The sequence below is a fragment of the Poecilia reticulata genome, chromosome 7 (genome assembly GCF_904066995.2).
Source record: "Poecilia reticulata chromosome 7, P_reticulata-male-v2, whole genome shotgun sequence".
Lineage (NCBI taxonomy): Eukaryota > Metazoa > Chordata > Actinopteri > Cyprinodontiformes > Poeciliidae > Poecilia > Poecilia reticulata.
Genome location: NC_088836.1, coordinates 30,789,040 through 30,808,278, shown reverse-complemented (window position 1 = coordinate 30,808,278; position 19,239 = coordinate 30,789,040). Strand labels below are relative to the sequence as shown.

The 19,239-nt window shown below is 41.2% G+C and overlaps 1 protein-coding gene across 2 annotated transcripts in view; it reads left to right on the top strand.

The window, feature by feature from the left end:
* The first annotated feature begins 1,389 nt into the window (after positions 1-1,389).
* The window catches only part of nckap5l (NCK-associated protein 5-like), a 49,426-nt gene continuing 31,576 nt past the window's right edge, over positions 1,390-19,239 (top strand). For both annotated transcript variants that reach the window (XM_081609302.1, XM_008414653.3), the window contains exon 1: positions 1,390-1,592. The gene's annotated coding sequence lies outside the window, so the exon portion shown is untranslated. The remainder of the gene's footprint in view (positions 1,593-19,239) is intronic.

The following is a 19,239-nucleotide window of genomic DNA, read 5'->3' as shown; positions in this document are numbered from 1 at the left end:
CAAAATCCATTTTTTTTATTGTTTTAGTCCTATAAGATGTCCAACTATGCAGCAAAACTAAATCCGGTGGATTAAACTGGGAAAACATTTGATAAAGCCGTTTCTCGTTGAGGAGATTTCAGCTAAGTGCTCTTTAAAATTCCTCCCCAGATTGTGAGATACTGTAGATTTGTTCAGTTCCAACAATGAGCTGCGTGTTGCATTCAGTTCACTCTGGGGAACTAATGCTGTGGAACTAGGGTTCCTACTGCATCCTGAAACACGAGAAGATAATTTTTAGTCCTTTTTCCATCAATTTATCAAACTAATTCCAGATCCAGGAGGGAAACCCAAACTTTTACTGCTCTTAGAGGGTCTATAAAGACTCCTAAATCTGCTCCATGTGTGCAGTTTTATAGTGCAATCAAGTAACTGTTAGCTCCAGTTGTAAAAATGCTGCAACCATCAAATGTAAAAGAAATTTGATGTTTTGAAATTGGGCCTCTGTCTCTTTAAGAAGCTCCTGCTCATTTCTGAGACTCCGCCTTCAGCACGTCGTCATGGCAACGTTTCTCCATTTTGCGCTTACAGCCTTTCTTAGGCTTCGTCGTGGGTGGATCCGCACAAGTTTCACCAGAAACGATCGTTTTCATAACTGGGTTCCACAGAGGATGAGTTTCAAAACTCCAGTTCCCTGTTTTCCTGTAACAAACATGGCGCCGTTCTGCGTTTTTCTTTTCTTAATTTTAAAATCTAAGGACTGGTTGGATGGAATACATTTGTAGGAGGGTGATCGCATTCAGTGGTTGATGTCTTACAATCAGTGGTGAGACCTTAAAGATGTGCCTGATGAGTGTAAAACTGTTTATCTTCACCTGAAATAAAAAACCCTCGTCTCAGTTTGGGGGAAACGTGAAGATATAAAGAAAAGTGGGCCGATAAAAGCACCTTGAGGAACTCCACATGTGAATCAGAAGTTGAAATTGCAAAATGAGACAAAGAGGGAAATATTTGTTAGTTTTAACCCCTGTACAAAAAACAAAAACATTCGAGAATGTCCGTTCTTTATTCTTTTTGGACACATTTACCGCAAAGTCCTAGAATATCGCCGTTCCTGCAGCATGTTGGTTCTGATAGTTCTAGACAATTCGACACTTTCTTTGGTTGATGCATGTTTGGGTTTGGATGCAGTGATAACCAGGTACTCAGTACTTTACTCAGTAGACATTTCACCAAATACTTTTTACTCGAGCAAAAACATGTTGTGCCACTTTTACTTGAGTACATTTCTCTGCCCACCTCTGGTTCTGACCCAGTTATAGTTTCTGGGTTTACAGTGAAGCTCAGCTTCTTGGAGCCACCTCAGAAAAAAAAAGAAAAAAGAAAAGGGAAAAAAAATGGGGCGGGTTTGGCCGTTTTCATGCAATGACATCACTTTTCCTCCGACCCAAACAGAACACAACGCCGAGGCAGAGGAGGGGACCGCGGCCGCTGGCTGCATCGGAGCCGCCGCTGCGACAATGAGCACCAGCCGCTTATAGACGCCAAACATTTGGAGGTTTGTTCATCCTCATCAGCCATGATCCGGAGGAGACGCGCTTCTACCGGATGAGGTGAGCGCAAAATGAAAAACGCACTTTCTGTGTGGCGAAATGTTCGCCCGGCGGCCGAGATTTTTGCAGGAATACCGTAAGAGCACCGGGTGAAGCTCTGCTCTGCTCTGTTCTAATGTTTCATGATGGATGTTTAATTCTAAGCGTTTTGCTGCTGTTTGTGGAAGAAGCTTTAGGGCGTTTCAGCTCCGTCTCCCCGTCGGAGGGGACTCGTTTCGGCGCAGTGTTTGGGTCTGCAGGGCCCGCCGTCCTTAAAGAGAAAATACAACCAACACTTCTAACTCTAGAGCAAATGTGGGTTTAATCCGCGTTTAGGACGGAGATGTAGGGTTTTATTTGGCCTCGGAACCCAGAAAGAGGAACCCAGAGAAGGAACTGGTGTGTGCGGCTCTGGTTTCATCCTGCAGCTTATTTATGATGGAAATCAGCTGCGCCTCTCTGAAAGCAGCGATGCTCCACAATCAGAAGTAATACGTTAATAACAAGCGATAATTGCTCATCTGAAGATGGATTAATGAGTTTAGATATGGAATAATTTCTATGAAGAAAGAAAACTGTGTGCAGGGGTGCTTCCAGGAGGCTTTTAAAGGGGGCGGTCAGAAAGGGGGGCACCAGAATCCAGAATAAGATTGGATGAATGAATTAATGTTGCCACATCTTTTCTTAAATTTAAAATAAAGCCTCTTTAAAAACATGCTTCAGGATGGGAAAAATTATTGTCTTATCATTTATTTTGATAAATTTCTTACTACGTTGAGAATTTTGATTTATTGTTGTCAATATAACTTCCTCTTAATTGTTTAAAACTCCCCCAAAACTGTCTAAATTATTCATGTTCCCATTTTTTCTACTGTTTGCTCTATGAAAATATCAATGAATGTGAAAATATGATGAAATTCAAGTCAGTTTGATGATATAAATCACCTTTTTATGTGACTGGTGTCATAAAGAACCATATTATAAATGGGAATGTTTGTCAACAGCAGCATTTGTGTTTGTGGGACTCTGATTGCTGCGACACGGATACAGTTTCCTGAAAAGGAAGCAGTATTTACTGTCACAAGTGTCACTATTGATGGTTTTATTTGTATCCAGCTGTCATGCAAATCTTAAAAATGTTGCAAAAAATAAAGAAAATGTGATGTTTTTCCATCTACTGGTTTTGAGCGAATCAGTGAGGCTGACGGTAGTTTTGTCAGACGTTGACGCTACATTTGGCTGCAATGAACAGGAAGTAGAGGTTGCAAATGTGGACGACAGAGAAACGACTTAGAAATCCACGCTTGTATGTTTTTCTGAGTTTCGTTCCTCTGGTAAGGCACAGATCTTCTCAGAAATTATTCTGAAAATGTTGTTTCTGTCTCTCCTTCACCGCATCAACTCTTTTTCTGCAGGTGGAATTTTATTTTATTTTTTGCAAAAATGAGGAAGCCATTTTGAATTTAGCAATTTCCATCAGCATTTTCTAATGCAAAACCTAAAAACTTAGATGGAGACCCAGACGTTAGCACGTAGCAGCGCGGCCCGACTCGGCTAAACGCTCCACAGTTTGGGTGGTTTTCACAAGTCACTGACTCTGTGGTGCTGCTGTAGAAATATTTACAAGGAATTTTGCTATTTCTTTCCTCATCAAACCTTTGAAAAGTTCTACTTATTGCTAAATGTGCACAATAAATTGCTGGGCGCTTTGCGCTAATGTACAATGGTAGATGTAACTTTTTGCAACTCACCACATCGATTACTTGACAAGGCAGGAACAGCAGTGTAAACCTAAATGCTGCCACCTGCAGGTGGGAGTTATCAGTCACTGAAACTCAATGTTTTTGACTCACAATTCTGCATTAAAGTGAAAAACGGTGGGAATCTGTTGGTTTTTGCGTGCTCATTCCCTCTCCACATCCCTCCTTTTCTGAAGTTAGCATAGCCACCAACCACAGCAGATATAGTTTTCCTGTAATGGTGAGTTGTTTCTCCACCTTTAGCACATTTAGTAGTGGGTACGTGAGGATGATTGACAGCACTAACACCCTCCTCCGGGCTCTGATTGGTTGTTTTGGTCAGGAGCTGTGAATTTCCATGAATTTCTGCAATCGTAAAATCGATCTTTTCTCAGATTATCTGTCTCATAGCAAACTGTCCCGACATGGTGAGAGTTTTATCAAATATGTAAAAATCTAATTCTTTATTAAAGTTACATACTGAAGCTTAGAGAAGTCTGGAAAATGCAACTGAAGTTATTCAGCTTTCAGCTATTGTTGGTTTGACATCCAAGGTATCCTGATTTTTTTGTCTAAGCAGAAACAAGCGAACCTTTAAGGTCTAAAAGAATCAAAAATCGAAGCTTCACTTGTAAACATCAGGATTTTATCAGAAGGAGAGCAGGGATGAGAAAACAGACCAGCGCCTGAGTCTGACTGGGTCTGTGGTTCTGCTTTGTGCTTTAACAATGCTGCTTTTCTTTAATCAGGACGGCACGTTTTCTCAATGGTTCCCTGTCACGAGGAGCGGATTGTTCCTTGTTTGTTTTCACTTCATAAAGTGTTTTTTATCACCACCAGCACATGTGTTAATAATGCCAATAATATCTGGGCCAATCAGAGATTAAAATGGGGTTTAAGACCTCTATGAAATAGTTGCGGCATTATCAAAGAGTCTGTTTTCGTTCGGAGCTTAATGATCTCGGCACTGCTGGTTGGAGGCCAGAGATGTGCTCATGCTGTTTTCATTGTCTTGTCGTTTTGCTGTTTTTTTTTTTTTTTTCTGAACAAAGAGTGAGCTTGACTTCAGAAGAAACGAGGCTGGAGTGACTGGGAAGAATTTGGGCTGTAAAATATTTAGCTTTCACTGAAGATCTGCTGAAACGTTCGATGAATTTTTTAGTGTTTGCAGGCTGCTTTATCCTCATCCTAATGCTTTGCTTTTCTAGATTTTATGCGGATTTAGTGTTGCAGTTTGCTGCTTTTGGCAGCTTCTGATAAACTCTGTCTGTCATGTACGACATCTGCAAAGACCACATTTTTTAAAAAAAGGCTCATTTTAAACAAAGACCTTGTTGTTTGAGCCTGATTTGTTTTATCTATAATATAAACCTAAATTCTTCTTCTGTGACTCTATTGCATTCCTGTCTGACCGATAAAAGCGATAATGATGCAGCATAAATGGGAAACTTTGGTATTTTCTTCTCTTTTTGATGATGATGCTCTGCAGATTGTGTTGCCAGTTAGCAGTGGAAGGCAAAATGTAACTTTTCCCTTTGACTCAGCAAAATGATTCACAATTTGGTGACATATTTATGATTGAAATAGTCTTTTTGAGGTGGCGCGGAACAAAAGTGAAACATTGGATTGACCAGAAGAAGAAAACACAATTCTATCATTTTAGACTTTTGGAAATCTTTATTTATGATGCGTTTTAGAGTTGTGGGCTTTGTTTCTGGGTCTAGTTCAAGAAGATTGTAATAAATCGTGTTATATTAACATTTATTTTTAGCTTGATTCAGATAAAATAGCATTTGATGAAGGTAAAAATCAACTTTTTAGGATGAAGACCAAGTTTATCAGGTTTGTGCTAGCGTTAGCATCACACCATTAGCATCATAGCCATTAGCCAAACATGTCTTTGAGCTGACCTGCATGAAATTACTACAGGATGGTGTAATCTACAGCTACTAGCTAATTAGCTAACAGTGGAGCTAACTCCTTTAATCAATCAATCAATAAATCAAATTTTATTTGTATAGCACATTTCAGCAGCAAGGCATTTCAAACTGCTTTACATAACTAAAATAGAAACGGCATGTAACGGTGAATAAATAAATGTAGCACTTTTGCCAACTTTGAAAACATTTATTTAGCTCCTAGCTAAGTAAAGTGCTAATTTACTTGGGTGTTTTGAAAAACGTTTGACAATATGAAGTTTTGGTTCTTGACTGTAAACAATTCCTCAAGTAGTTGGAAGAAGAAGCTGAATGTTTTCAACGTTAGCGAAAGGAGGAATTAGCCTCGCTGTTAGCACTTTCTCAGATTAGCAGAACTGTGCCAACCACTACAAAGGACAACGATTCATTTTCTGTTTTCACCTGTTGGCTTGTTGCTCTCTGCTGATGATGCATCATCTCTCCATATATGGTCATAAAATTACGTTTTCTGAAAGACTCTCTAAAAGTTTGTGTTTTTTCAAAGAGTCTGCTTTCAAATGACAATATATATGACAAAAATCATTTAAACAGGACATTATTTTTATTTATGTACTACTAGCCGTGTCATATGAAATTTTGCTGGATGATAAATTGTTCCAGAAGTTACTGCAATAAACGATAATGTTGTTTTGAAACCATTTTAAAGTAATATAATGATAATAAGGCATCATAATCTCAAAGATCAATAAACTTTAAATTCTAATGAACATTTAGCACTGGAACTGGACGACATTTTAAATAATCCAAAATGAATAAACAAAACAACAAATAAAAGTAACTATGAAGTCTCTGTAAAGAAAATGATCCTTCAGAAACAACTTTTGTCATCCAGTGTTTGGTAGAAAGGGAGAAAAGAGAAAAACGATGCGTCATTCAGATAGAAATTCATTTTAATTATCATCCGATTAATTAAATTATTGTGACATTTTTAGGTTTTGGCCACAGAAATATGATTAAATATATCAATTTGTACACTTGTGTCCATTTAGTTCAAGAATAAGAAGTTTTCCCTCAATAAAATTACTTTTTGAACCAGACCACCTATATTTTTTTTGTATTTCTTGCAGCTTAAACTTTACGCCAATTACTTTCCTGGGTCAAAATTTGCAGTCTACCTTTCTGCTGTGGAAAAACTGGGATAATATTATTTCTGAATTTATCTGTCAGACCCGAAATCCAGAGCTGCAAAGCGGCGGTACTGAGTGAGGAGCATGCAGAGCCTGAACCCGGCGTTGGGGGTTGGTGTGTGTGGATAAATGTGGTTCCACTCTGGGCTCGCGGTGTGACGTTTTGGGTCTGTGCCCCCCGTGTTTGGTGCCGATTGAAGTTCCTCCAAGTGCCCAGTCGCAGTGCAACTTTTGAGATAGCGTTTCCAAGCTTTGCAGCATTACATCACGAGAAGTCATGCCAACAACCTACTGAAGCGGAACGGGCAGCATGAACGCCGGCTTGCTCTCTCTCTCTTTCTCTCTGTTCGCCTGTAATTGTTCACAGATGTTCTGAAGGCATTTCTGTCCCACATCTTGTATCGGGCGGTTCGCGCAGACGCCACATTCGCTGCTGAGACTTTATTAGAAAGGAAACGTGGCACAGACCAAGTGTTTAATTTGGATGCTGGTCCCGTTAACTCGTTTAGCTCGTTAAAAGTATTTACAAGAGTTGCAAAAAGGTTCATTCCTCAAGAGGAAATTCTTTAACAGTTCTTGTAACTTTGCAAGACATGATGTGTCCCCCAACATAGGCGTGTGATAACAATGCCAGGACAAGAAGTCTGGGTTTATGTTCAATTGTGTCGGATTTTCTGTCGAGAACCAACCAATAAAATCTTAATTGTTGTAAATTAACCAGGAAATCGGAAATCAAAGAGAAAAACGTTTAAATGAAATGCGTTTTAAAGATGCCACCAGAGTGATTTGAAAACAAATAATCTGGAAAAGTATGGAGTGTTTTTCAGGTGGGGAGGTAAATGAGAGAGCAAAAAATACAGCTGGAGCCAGAAGTTTACATGCAGCGAAAGGAAAGACGGATCAAAGTGTTTTCTCTCACTGTCTGAACTTAAATCAGATAAACTACCAAAATTACTTCTATTTACTAAAAGTCACAAAAATGAGAAAGGATGTCAGATTTTTATTTATTAATTTGAAGTTTACATGTATTTCAATATTTAGTTGGATTTTCTTTGAACTGTCCGAGTTTGATAATTTACTTAGTTTTCCTTAAACATCTTTGTCATTTTTCTCTTTAGTTTCATCAAACCACAAAACATTTCTCCAGAAATTAAGAGTTTATTCCTGTGTGCTTCTGCAAACTACAATCTGGCTTCCTGTCGTCTTCTTTGACGTTTCTGCCAGGAGTAACTTCCTGTTGTTGATCACCTGACTCGTTTAAAATGTTTCCAATGCAGTTTTGTGAAACACACTAATTTGGAAACGGCCGGAAAAACACCTCAACCTAGCACGAAAACTTTTTATCAAAAAATCTTTTTGGTCTTGTCGTGTTTCCATTAAGCAAATTTACTTTCATATTTCCAATGTGTGCAGTTTTATGACCAAAGGAAGCCCAGATGTTGATGTAGAATATTTAGCTGTGCAGCACCTGTGATGAAGCTGTTCTGTTTAATCCCAGCCTCGTCTGGTGAAAGGATTATACAGATACAAGTGAAAGCTGGTCAGGTGTCGGTGGTAATTAATCTGCCAACGCGTCCCGAATCCATGCGCCGTTTCTGTTTCCTCTGCAGCGGAGAACATTCCACAGTTTGTTATTCCAGGTTGCTTTCTCTCATGCAGCCTCCAAACTACTTAAGGTAGTTGACTATGGAGGAGAAAGAGTTGTACAAGATGGAGGATCTGCACAGCTAAAAGTGCTAAATAACTTGCTTATTTTACAGAGTAAAACTAATATAAAGGTTTTTACAGATTTTTTTTTTATATTTGAAGATTGTATTCTTTTAATTTTGATCGCAGATGATTAAAAAACTAAAATTCAGTGTCTCAGGAAATTTGAATATTGTGAAAATGTTAAATACTGTATTCATAGAAAGTTGAGTGGAAGGAAAAAATGTGGTAGAAAAAGGTGCGCCGGCCACTACATGTAAACAAATCCTAAAAACTGGCTAAAAACCAGAGCTAAAAAAAACGTATCACAATATAAATGTTTCATATCGGCCAATACTGATAATTATTGATTGGTTTTTTGTTTTAAATATGAAATACTATCAAACTGGTGGTGTGACTTTTCCTCTTATCTTCAGTCTTCACTCCACGCCATTTTTTAACAGTTATGAGGCAAAGTGCAAAACTTTAAACTGCTGCTGCGCAAGTTACTCAGCACGTTGTTGCTAGGTAACCACAAGTTACTCAACACATTGTTGCTACGTAACCACGAGTTACTCAACACGTTGTTGCTAGGTAACCACGAGTCACTCAACACGTTGTTGCTAGGTAACCACGAGTTACTCAACACGTTGTTGCTAGGTAACCACGAGTTACTCAACACGTTGTTGCTAGGTAACCACAAGTTACTCAACACGTTGTTGCTAGGTAACCACGAGTTACTCAACACGTTGTTGCTACGTAATCACGAGTTACTCAGCACGTTGTTGCTAGGTAACCACGAGTTACTCAGCACGTTGTTGCTAGGTAACCACGAGTCACTCAGCACGTTGTTGCTAGGTAACCGCATAGTGAACGAGTCGGTTGAGGTCGCTCTTCATTAGTTCATGCTTAAACCTGCATTACACCCATATTTTAATACACAAACATAAAATGTATTGCATTTATAAAACTGGTATCAAATGTGAAACCTACACATCTCATTTTTTTGTTTTCACTAAAAGAAATTTCATAAATCTGAAAATCTGGCATAAAAATCTGCATTTCTTTCTATTTCAAGGTTTGGCCATTTTAGATTTTTATGCAGGGATGATTAATAATTCAGTCTAGACTTGTCATTTTTGATCGAATGTAGTTTTTTATTGATGATTTTGAAGCAGGAGATGCTTCTTCAGGACGTTTTTAACTGTGATTTTCCACATAGCCTGATGAGTCTCGTTTGTTTTCATCACAACAGGAAAACGGTCGAGGACAAATCAGATCAAATCACCCTTAGCAACTTTTATCCTGTCTTCATATCTGTGCATTGCTGTTTTTATCCCTTCCTGTTTTCATTTTCCACATGCCAACAATCCTTTTCACCCGCTGCAGAGGGAATTTACTGTAGTTTAGTTTTTTCATGGGTTACAGAGATAAATTGGCAGAAATCTTGTTATTTTTCACATGTTCTGTTGCATTTTGCGAGCTTCCAACAAGGAATGTGCAGACATTTTATTCCTTTCAAGGTCAAGATTTGTTGCGTTTACGGCTGAATTTGAAGAATTCAGAAAATGCACCTCAGACTTCAAAGAACACTGGAAACCTGCCAGGCGAAGCCCGATTGGTGGATTTATCAAAATATCCATATCGAATTGAAGCTCCTCAACTGCAGAAGAGAAAATAAATGACATACTCGCATATTTTTCTCAGCAGAATGTTAATAAAACATGAAGAGGGAAAAATCTTCATGTTGTTCTGCATTTAAAAATGGATTTTAATAGTCGTTTAAAATTCAGTGTAAAAATAAAATGACATCTCTCTCGGCTAATCTGTTATGCAGCTCGCGTGTCAGGCTGTCGGAGTTTATTTCATGGTTGGTTTCATGAAGCAACATCTGGATTTAACAAAGCCGGCTAACCTTGAACGTTCAAGGTCGGTCTGACTGTGAAATATCGCTTTAATAGGTCACAGTTTGCGGGTTTTCCAGGTTGCACAGACCAACATGACAATAATTCAGCCGGTTTGATGTTTGCAGACGGGTCAGAACCTCCTGCTGTCATCATGTGTAGCTTATGCACCCCTGCGCTTTGCATAAACGGATCCGCTTTGAAGACGGGGCCCGGCTGGGACCCGGGCCCCGCGTTATCAGCGATCAGCGCGGCCCTTTATCGCCTTGCTGTCTGCTGCACGCAGGTTGTGTCGTTTCCATGGTTATGCACCAAAGGCGCCTCTGGAGTTCGCATTAGCATAGAAAAATATTCATCAGATTTCCCACAGAGCCGCCGCGATCCGGCAGAGCTCCCAGCAGGAGGCAGAGCCGACTGAGAGCTCCACACGGCGCCGTCGTCCTCCTCATCATCATCATCACAACTGTTTACGCGCACTCAGCGAAGAGTCTGACATCAAAGAAATCTGCGATCTGCATTGTTTCCCCGCAGGCGGGATTCTTCTCCCCGCTGAACCTCCTCAGCTCAAATTTCACTGAGAAAGTCGAGCGTTGGTGGAAACATCATCGGGGAAACTCAAAACATCAAACCCAAATTCAAAATCCTCAATATGATTTCCCCCAAAATTCCTCTGTCTGGTGAAAATATGTATGGTTGAATATTTCAGAATCGCTGCAAAAACACAAAATGTTACCAAAATTTATTGGTCTAGTTTCTTGTGTAAATATACTAGTTCACTTGAAATTAGACAAAACCAACTTAAAAGTAACTTTTCATGAAGATAGAGGAGCTTCTAAAGAATTCCTTAAGATTGATGACAAAGTACTAGATTATTTCAGGATGCATTCACACCAGCACCGTTTAGTCCATCCATCCATCCATCCATCCATCCATCCATCCATCCATCCATCCATCCATCCATCCATCCATCCATCCATCCATCCATCCATCCATCCATCCATCCATCCATCCATCCATCCATCCATCCATCCATCCATCCATCCATCCATCCATCCATCCATCCATCCATCCATCCATCCATCCATCCATTTTCTTCCTCTTATCCGGGGTCGAGTCGCGGGGGCAGCAGCTTCAGAAGGGAGGCCCAGACTTCCCTCCCAGCCTCTTCCAGCTCCTCCAGGAACCCCAAGGCGTTCCCAGGCCAGCCGAGAGACATAGTCCCTCCAGCGTGTCCTGGGTCTTCCCCGAGGCCTCCTCCCGGTGGGACGTGCCCGGAACACCTCACCAGGGAGGCGTCCAGGAGGCATCCTTACCAGATGCCCGAGCCTCAACTGGCTCCTCTCGACGTGGAGGAGCAGCGGCTCTACTCTGAGTCCCTCTCGGATGACCGAGCTTCTCTCTCTAAGGGAGAGCCCAGCCACCCTGCGGAGGAAACCCATTTCGGCCGCTTGTACCTGTGATCTCGTTCTTTCGGTCATGACCCAAAGCTCATGACCATAGATGAGGGTGGGAACGTAGATCGACCGGTAAATCGAGAGCTTCGCTTTTTGGCTCAGCTCTCTCTTCACCACGACGGACCGGTACAGCGCCCGATTCACGGCAGACGCTGCCCCAACCCGCCTGTCGATCTCCCGCTCCCTTCTTCCCTCATTCGTGAACAAGATCCCCAGATACTTAAACTCCTCCACTTGAGGCCAGCCCCTCTCAAGGAGACTGGTTCCAGAACCAGAGCCATGTGTCGAGGTGAGGCCGACTATTTCTAGCCGGAACCTCTCAGCCTCGCACACTAGCTCCGGCTCCTTCCCCACCAGAGAGACCGTTTAGTCCGCTTTAATAAAACTCTGATTTCTTTGCATCGACAGTCCAGTTTGTTTGGAGGCGTGGATGAGTAATCGAACTCTGGTCTCAGTTCAGCTAAAGCAAATTCTAGTTTAGTTTGAATGCAAACCGACCGCAGACGTCTCCAAGAGCAGGAAGCAAACTGCATTGCAGGGCATTCTGGGTAAATGCAACCAAAACAAATGTGCTAGCCTAGCACATTTGCTAGGCTGTGATCTTTTACCAAAGACAAAGGAGAAAACCTACAACCACTAAAATCTGACGCTACTCCATTTTTGTTTACATTTTGCTCAGTGTCTTGTGTTTGTCGTTTCCTTCAGTAGTTCTTGGTGCATTGTCCTTAAAACGTCTTAAAATTAAGGCCTTAAATTGTCTTAAATCCATGTTAAGAAATATAAGTAGGCCTTAAATACGTTAAACATAGGTCTTACATTTTTTTGTGACGAGACGATTTAATGTCTTATATTCTATGTGGTTTTTATTTATTTGTGTTTCTCACAAGACTTTTCTGTCAGACCAAAGTTTGAGACACATCCTCATTGCGTTCTGTGACTCAAAGCAGTTGAGGCTACAAGTAACAAGCTATTTCCAAAATAGCTAGCTTGTAGCTAGCTAGCTAGCTAGCTAGGTGTTTTTTTTTTTTTGTGCCTATTGTAGATAATTTCTGATTATCGCAGGTTGGCTGGACGACTTTCATCTTTGATATTGGTGGTTGAGACAACCGGTAACTAGCTTCTAATATAACCTTGCTAGCTAGCTAACTAGCTAACATTTTGCTTCCATATTGGGTAAGTGCAAATGTATCGTTTTTTTGCATGTTTTTCATCAATATAAAGGAATTATTTATTTAAAACAAGCCCCTATATCTTGCTGAACAGTTAGTTTTGCCTCATTGAAGTGCACTAAGATGTTTGCAATAGAATCTGGACCTACATTTTCTTGGTAAGGTTTTGTGTTTTTGCAGTGCACACCCCATTAAAATCCACCCTGCGCAGGAATCTGTGCTCATGCAAACAGCACTTCAGCCGCTGCAGCTGCAACAAGCATCCAATTCATCAGCCGGGCCAGAGAAAACACGGCTTGGAATGCTGCTTAATCAAAAGCTAGCGGCTCATCGCCACATCCCCTTTGGCTCCACGAAGAATTAAAAGACCTAATAGCTGCAGTTTTATTTAAGAAATGTGAAATGATGAAGTGTGACTTTGGAAATCTGGGATTTGGGCTGCAGACAAAAGAGCCCAGTGATGCAGGGGGAGGTTTTGTCTTGATTCAGGATGTCTTGAACAGGACGCCTTTTGTGCGGCGCTGCAGATTATTTTAATTTCTCCTAAAATGAGTTGTTACTGAGGATATTAAAACCTGCCCACCCACACTCACCACCTCCTCAGTTCCCTTCACCCTCTGCAACAAAGTGCTGAGTTATCTGCCGCTGCAGTGTTTTCAGCTTCCTCCATCATCTCGACTGTCAAGAAAACACTTGAACAAAGTTGTTTGCAGCTGCAGAAGAAATGTTAGCACACATGTGAATAGGTTTCCCTCTCGGGTGCGTATGCAGAAAGGGATGGAGATAACTGCTGACCCCTAATGGAGTCCAGATGTGGAAATTGCTCATCTTTTCCACATCTGGTGTCCCTGCACTCTGGATGTTTGTACACTGCAAAAACACAAAATGTAACTTTTCAGTCTTTATAACACGATATGAAGCTCAAAAAGTTTACTTTACTTAGTTCTGTCCCATTAAAGTGTTGGGTGGAGGACTGCAGCGCAGCATTCTGGGTAAACGCAACTTTAACAAACCCGAAAGTCTAAGAAATAACTTGTGGTCGTTTACTAAAGAGACAAAAGAGAAATCCTACAACTGGTAAAATCTGACTCCACTTTTTTTTTTTTTTTGCTTGCATATTGTGAAGAAGGAAGTTGCACTCGGAAGTCGCACTTCAGTTGATTTTAGTGCAGCGCCCCCACAGGCCAGGAGGGGAACAGGTTGCTAAAAGGGTTTGGATCGTTTGACTCAGAAAATGTAACAAATGTTTCAGTTTTGGTCTCCAATCAAAGTACCAGGTGTAAAAACACCTTTAAAGTGATCAGAAGCACAGAGTTGTCAGAGAAAGTTAAAGATTTCAGCTTTGAGAGAGAGAGAGAGAGAGAGAGAGAGAGAGAGAGAGCAAGGCTATAGGTAACAGGAAGGTGGAGTAAACCTTTTTTCAACCTAGTTCCTGGAAAACCTTCCGTTTAAATCAAAGAGGACTCGTCAAATCTTCATTAAACAAGTGTAGGAACACATTTTTCATCAGTTATTGTACCTTTTTCCATTCAGTTTTTCTCATCAACGCCTAGAGAAACCCAACTATTGAATTCCTTAAGAGTGAACTTGACGGTTGTTGAGAAGTTGCAGGTTCTGGTTCGTCTGAACGGCGCCGTCTGCGCCGACGGGCCTCGCAGAGAGGAGCTTTATCAGATCACTGACGTAGCGGGGAACATTTTTATGACTTATTGTCGCATTTTAAACAAAGGAGCATCTATTTGGTCACAAACCGGTTTTAGTTTTGCCTGTTCAGACACAATAGGTCGGGACCTTTTCTCACTTGAGCTGTTTTTGAGGCTTGTTTTCACAGAAGACAAACGCAGGAAGTCGTCGCGTCTTTTCTTGAGGGGGGGTTTTCTTTCTGTAGCCGTCACTCATGTGAGGCTCATAAATGCAGAGTAGGAGATTATTTATTCATTTAGATGCTCTAAAAATGCCTGGTGTCAAGGAATGTTGAGTAAAAATAAATATAATCTAACTGCCACAGAGGAGTGGATTTAAAAATTGCACAGAAAAAAAGGCGAATGTTCCAGATTTAAGGCTGTCCTGTCCACAAGCACGACTAATATTTTCAGAAATTTCTGATTTAGTTGTAAGTAAGTAAGCTTTATTTCTATAGCACTTTTCACAGACCAGGATCACAAAGTGCTGCACAAAGTATAAAAAATAAAACAAATTAAAAACAACATACAAACAATAAAACACAGTAGTTCACTAAAAAGCAAGATTAAAAAAGTGGGTCTTAAGTTGTTTCCTGAAAGTGTCTATGCAATGTAGAGATCGAATGGTGCAAGGCAGCTCATTCCATAGGCGGGGCGCCACAGCTTTAAAAGATCTGTCTCCACGAGTCTTAAAAAAGGTCCGAGGAACCGTCAACAAGTTCAAATTCGACGACCTGAGGCTCCTAGTCGAAACATAAGGCTGTATGAGGTTCTTAATGTAGTCTGGCGTCTGTCCATGAAGAGCTCTGAAAGTCAGTATCAGGATTTTGTAGTGCATCCTATAAGACACAGGCAGCCAGTGCAAGCCTTTGAGGATGGGTGTGATATGTTCCCTCCTGTGGGTGCAGGTGAGCAGGCGTGCAGCAGAGTTTTGTACTACCTGCAGACGCATTAACTCCCTCTTATTAAGACATGTAAACATACATACATACTATAAATTCAACAGTTGAATTTATAGTTGAATTTAACTCAGTAAATGCAACACCAACTTCTTTCTTTTTTTTTTTTTTTTTAGGGTAGAACGATGATGCAACATAAACTTCAGGAATTTTTTAAAAGAGATGTAGTGATGACTTCTCGTTAAATTACAAAGTCAAACTTCTTTTTAGTAATATTTGATATTTACAGCGTTTTTATGGCAACTTAAACCAACATAGCTGCTTGATATAAAATGACACTATGTGCCCTTTTGAATAGTTATAAACAAGTAATGACAGATGAGCATGTTTTTCATGAAGAAGCAGATAAATTCAACTATTTCTGTAAACGAACACTTGATACGCCCACACATTCAGCTTTGAAAGTCATGCATTAAAATGCAAATTGTAGATGTTAAATTCAGACTCTCGCTGTTTAGTTTTAAGTCCAAGGTTGCTTCAGCAGCTAAAATTATCTTTAAACCACCGGTGTCTATAGTGGGAAAACTGGGTTAAATGGAGAACAAAAATAGCAGGACGGTTCTGCTCGCATCTGGTCCTGCTGGTTGCAGGGAGGGAGACTCTCACATTGGACCGGCTGTGACCCGGACTCACCGGCTTGTTGTTGTAATATGTTTTCCAGGCGTGTCAAAGGTCACCTCACCGTCGCTGAGGTATCTGGAGTAAAAACCCTTGCCAACATGTGGAAATGTGGTGAGGAGGAGGACGGAGTGCAGTTGTTCCCCTGGCAGGAAGCCTGGATGTCGGGCTGGAAGGCGGCAGCGGCGTCCTGCGCTGATCTGAGACCAGATTTATTCAACGAGCTTCGCAGCGAGTGGCTTTTATTAACGGGCTTCTGTGATCACCGGAACGAAACGGCACAGACTTCTCACTCAACATCACTGTTTAGATTCCTGCCAAAGTCGGATATGATGCGTTTCTGCAACCAGCCACTTTACGAGGCTCTTTATCCAACAGATCGGACAAGTACACTGCAAAAACACCAAATGTTGCAACGTATTTTTGCTCTGATTTTTAGTGCAAATATCTTGGTAAACTTGAAAAAAGACAAAAGTAAGTTTTCAGCAAGATATTTTGAGCTTGTTTTGAGTAAATACCTTTATATTGATTTTAAATTTACTTAAAATGAGATTATTTTTTTTTCATTTTATAATCTGCCAGTGAGACTAGTAGTTTTTAAAATCACTTTTTTTTTTTTATTAGCTCTAGTGGCCTTTATTTGATAGTTAGTTGACAGGAAGGTGGATAACAAGAGGGGGAAGACATGCGGCAAAGGTCACCAGGCCGGGAATCGAACCTGCGACAGCCGCGTCAAGGACTGAGGCCTCCATATGTGGGATGTGCTTAACCCCTGCGCCACCACAGCACACCTTTAAAATCACTATTAATAAATACTTTAAACAAGCTCCCATATCTGGCTGAAACGTTTCATTAGTTAGTTTTTTCTTTTTCAAGTCTGCGAAGATATTTTCACTAGAAACCAAATGAAAATACTTGGTAAATTTTGTGTTTTTGCAGTTCTGAACATGTTTTCTCACCTGGATTTGGATGTTTTTTGCTGCCGTTTTCCGTAAATAACATGTAAAAGACATGATGAGCAAGAAGACCGCCTGCTGGAGATCGTTTGTTTTCTCGTCTTTACTTTCTAATCCCACATCAGAAATGTTTAAATAAAAGCCGAAACCACCAGCATCAGCACTAACATCTGACACTCTCTCAGGAAAGACGACGATTCGTTTTGTGCCACCTGTGTCGGCCATTTTCTGGCCCGACTTCCTGATGCGTTCGCAGGAAGTGGAGGCTTCAGTGCAGATGAACGCTGGGCCTCCTTCGGCTGCACTGGGGGGTTCGTGGGACCGGCTGCGGCCGCCGCTGCTCATCCCGGTGTCGCATTTCTGGAGGTGGATTAGTTCTGCATCCTCTGTCGGAGCTGCGCGCATTCCTCCGCATTAAACTGTCCTTCAGTCGGTGACTGTTTGCAGCCCAGACTCTGATTTACAGCGGCGGTGCAAACACTTCGCTCCATTCTTCGAACGTCTGCTGACGGATCCGTCTCTGCGAGCGCCGATTGAAGTTTGTTTTTATTTTAGCTGGTCTGTCGTCTCTCTTTCTCAGTGGATCCATAAAATGATTCGCAAACTGAAATTGCTTGTTCATAGTTTGTAGCTTGGCTGCAGAGGTTGGCTTTCTCTGCTGCTCCACCTCAGAAGCATTAGGGGCTCAGATAAAGTAAAAGAGCGGCGTCGTAAAAAACACAGAAGAAGAAGAAAATCTGATCTCCATGTTACGATATGAGAGGAAATGACGGCCTTCTAGTTCATAAAATGTGAGGGAGGGAGGGAGGAAGGAGATGAGGGAGGGAAGGAAGGAAGGGAGGGAGGAGATGAGGGAAGGAAGGAAGGAAGGGAGGGAGGAGATGAGGGAAGGAAGGGAGGGAGGGAGGGAGGGAGGAGATGAGGGAGGGAAGGAAGGAAGAGAGGGAGGAGATGAGGGAAGGAAGGAAGGAAGGGAGGGAGGGAGGAGATGAAGGAAGGAGATGAGGAGATGGAAGGAAGGAGATGATGGGAAGGAAGGAAGGAAGGAAGGAAGGAAGGAAGGAAGGGAGGAGATGAGGGAAGGGAGGGAGGGAGGTGAGGAAGGAAGGAAGGAAGGAAGGAAGGAAGGAAGGAAGGAAGGAAGGAAGGAAGGAAGGAAGGAAGGAAGGAAGGAAGGAAGGAAGGAAGGAAGGAAGGAAGGAAGGAAGGAAGGAAGGAAGGAATGAATGAGATGAGGGAAAGAATAAAGGAGATGAGGGAAGGAAAGAAAAAAGAAATGGATGAGGAAAGAAGGGAGGAAGTAAAATCCTCTTCAATCTTCAATGAACATCCATTTTGAAAACTAAAAATCGACTTTATCTATTTTTATTTTATTTTCTGGCCATGTGTTAAAAACTTTTATTCTCCGTTTTCCTTAATCTCTCCGGTTGATCACTAATCAATATTTATTCGTTAATCATGCGTCTTGTGTCTTTTCTGGTCATGAAGCTCTGCGCGGCGGCGGCGGCGTGGCGGCGCTGCTGTCCTCCATGTTGTTTCCATGGCAGCCGGAGGCCGTCACATGCCGCCATGCGGGTCGGCCTGCAGTAAACTTCCTTCCTGTAGGATTCATGTGGTCACCCTTCACTTCCTCACACCGCCTCCGTTTCTAGCTGGAGGTTCTCCTCTCAGGGCGACAATAAAAGGCTTTTATGTTTGGAGTCCTTCGCCGGCGTCGGCTGCAGGGCGGCATGCGACTCTCATGTTGGGGAAACGTTTCGCTCAACGTCCCATTCAGTTCATACAGAAGTTCGTCTCTGACGCAGCGGAGAAACGACAATCTGCTGAAAGTTCTTCATTCAGCAAATGACATGCAGATTCACAACCAGCTGCACGACTTCAAGGGTTTTTGGTTTAGTTTCTAGTGCCGGCGGCTGAATTTCCACCAAACAAATTCTGGAATATTCTAGAAAAAACAAGAAAATATCAGTTTGAAGAAAAGATTTTCTGGAATTTTGAGCTTAATTGGACATTTCTGCATTTCAAAAGTCAATTTTGAGAAAACATGGATATTTTGAAATGAATCTCAGAAATTTAAAAAAAAAAAAAAAAAGAAAATTTGAGTTTAAAAGCCCAAAAAATTTTGGCAAGTATTTAATTTTTTACCTATTTTCTAGTGTAAATTTGCACACTAGAAATCAAAAGTGTGTCAAATCCCATAGTTTTTGCCAAAAACCTCTAAAAGTTTCCAGAAAAAAATAAGTGAATTTCTGAGTTTCAAAAGTTAGAAATTGGCAAGAGAAAAAATCTCTGAAATTTTTTAAATTCATCTAAAAAAATTTCTAGAAAACAAAAGGAATTTCTGAGCTTCAAGTATCCAACATTTTTTTGACTTTTAAATCTTAGCAGTGTCCTA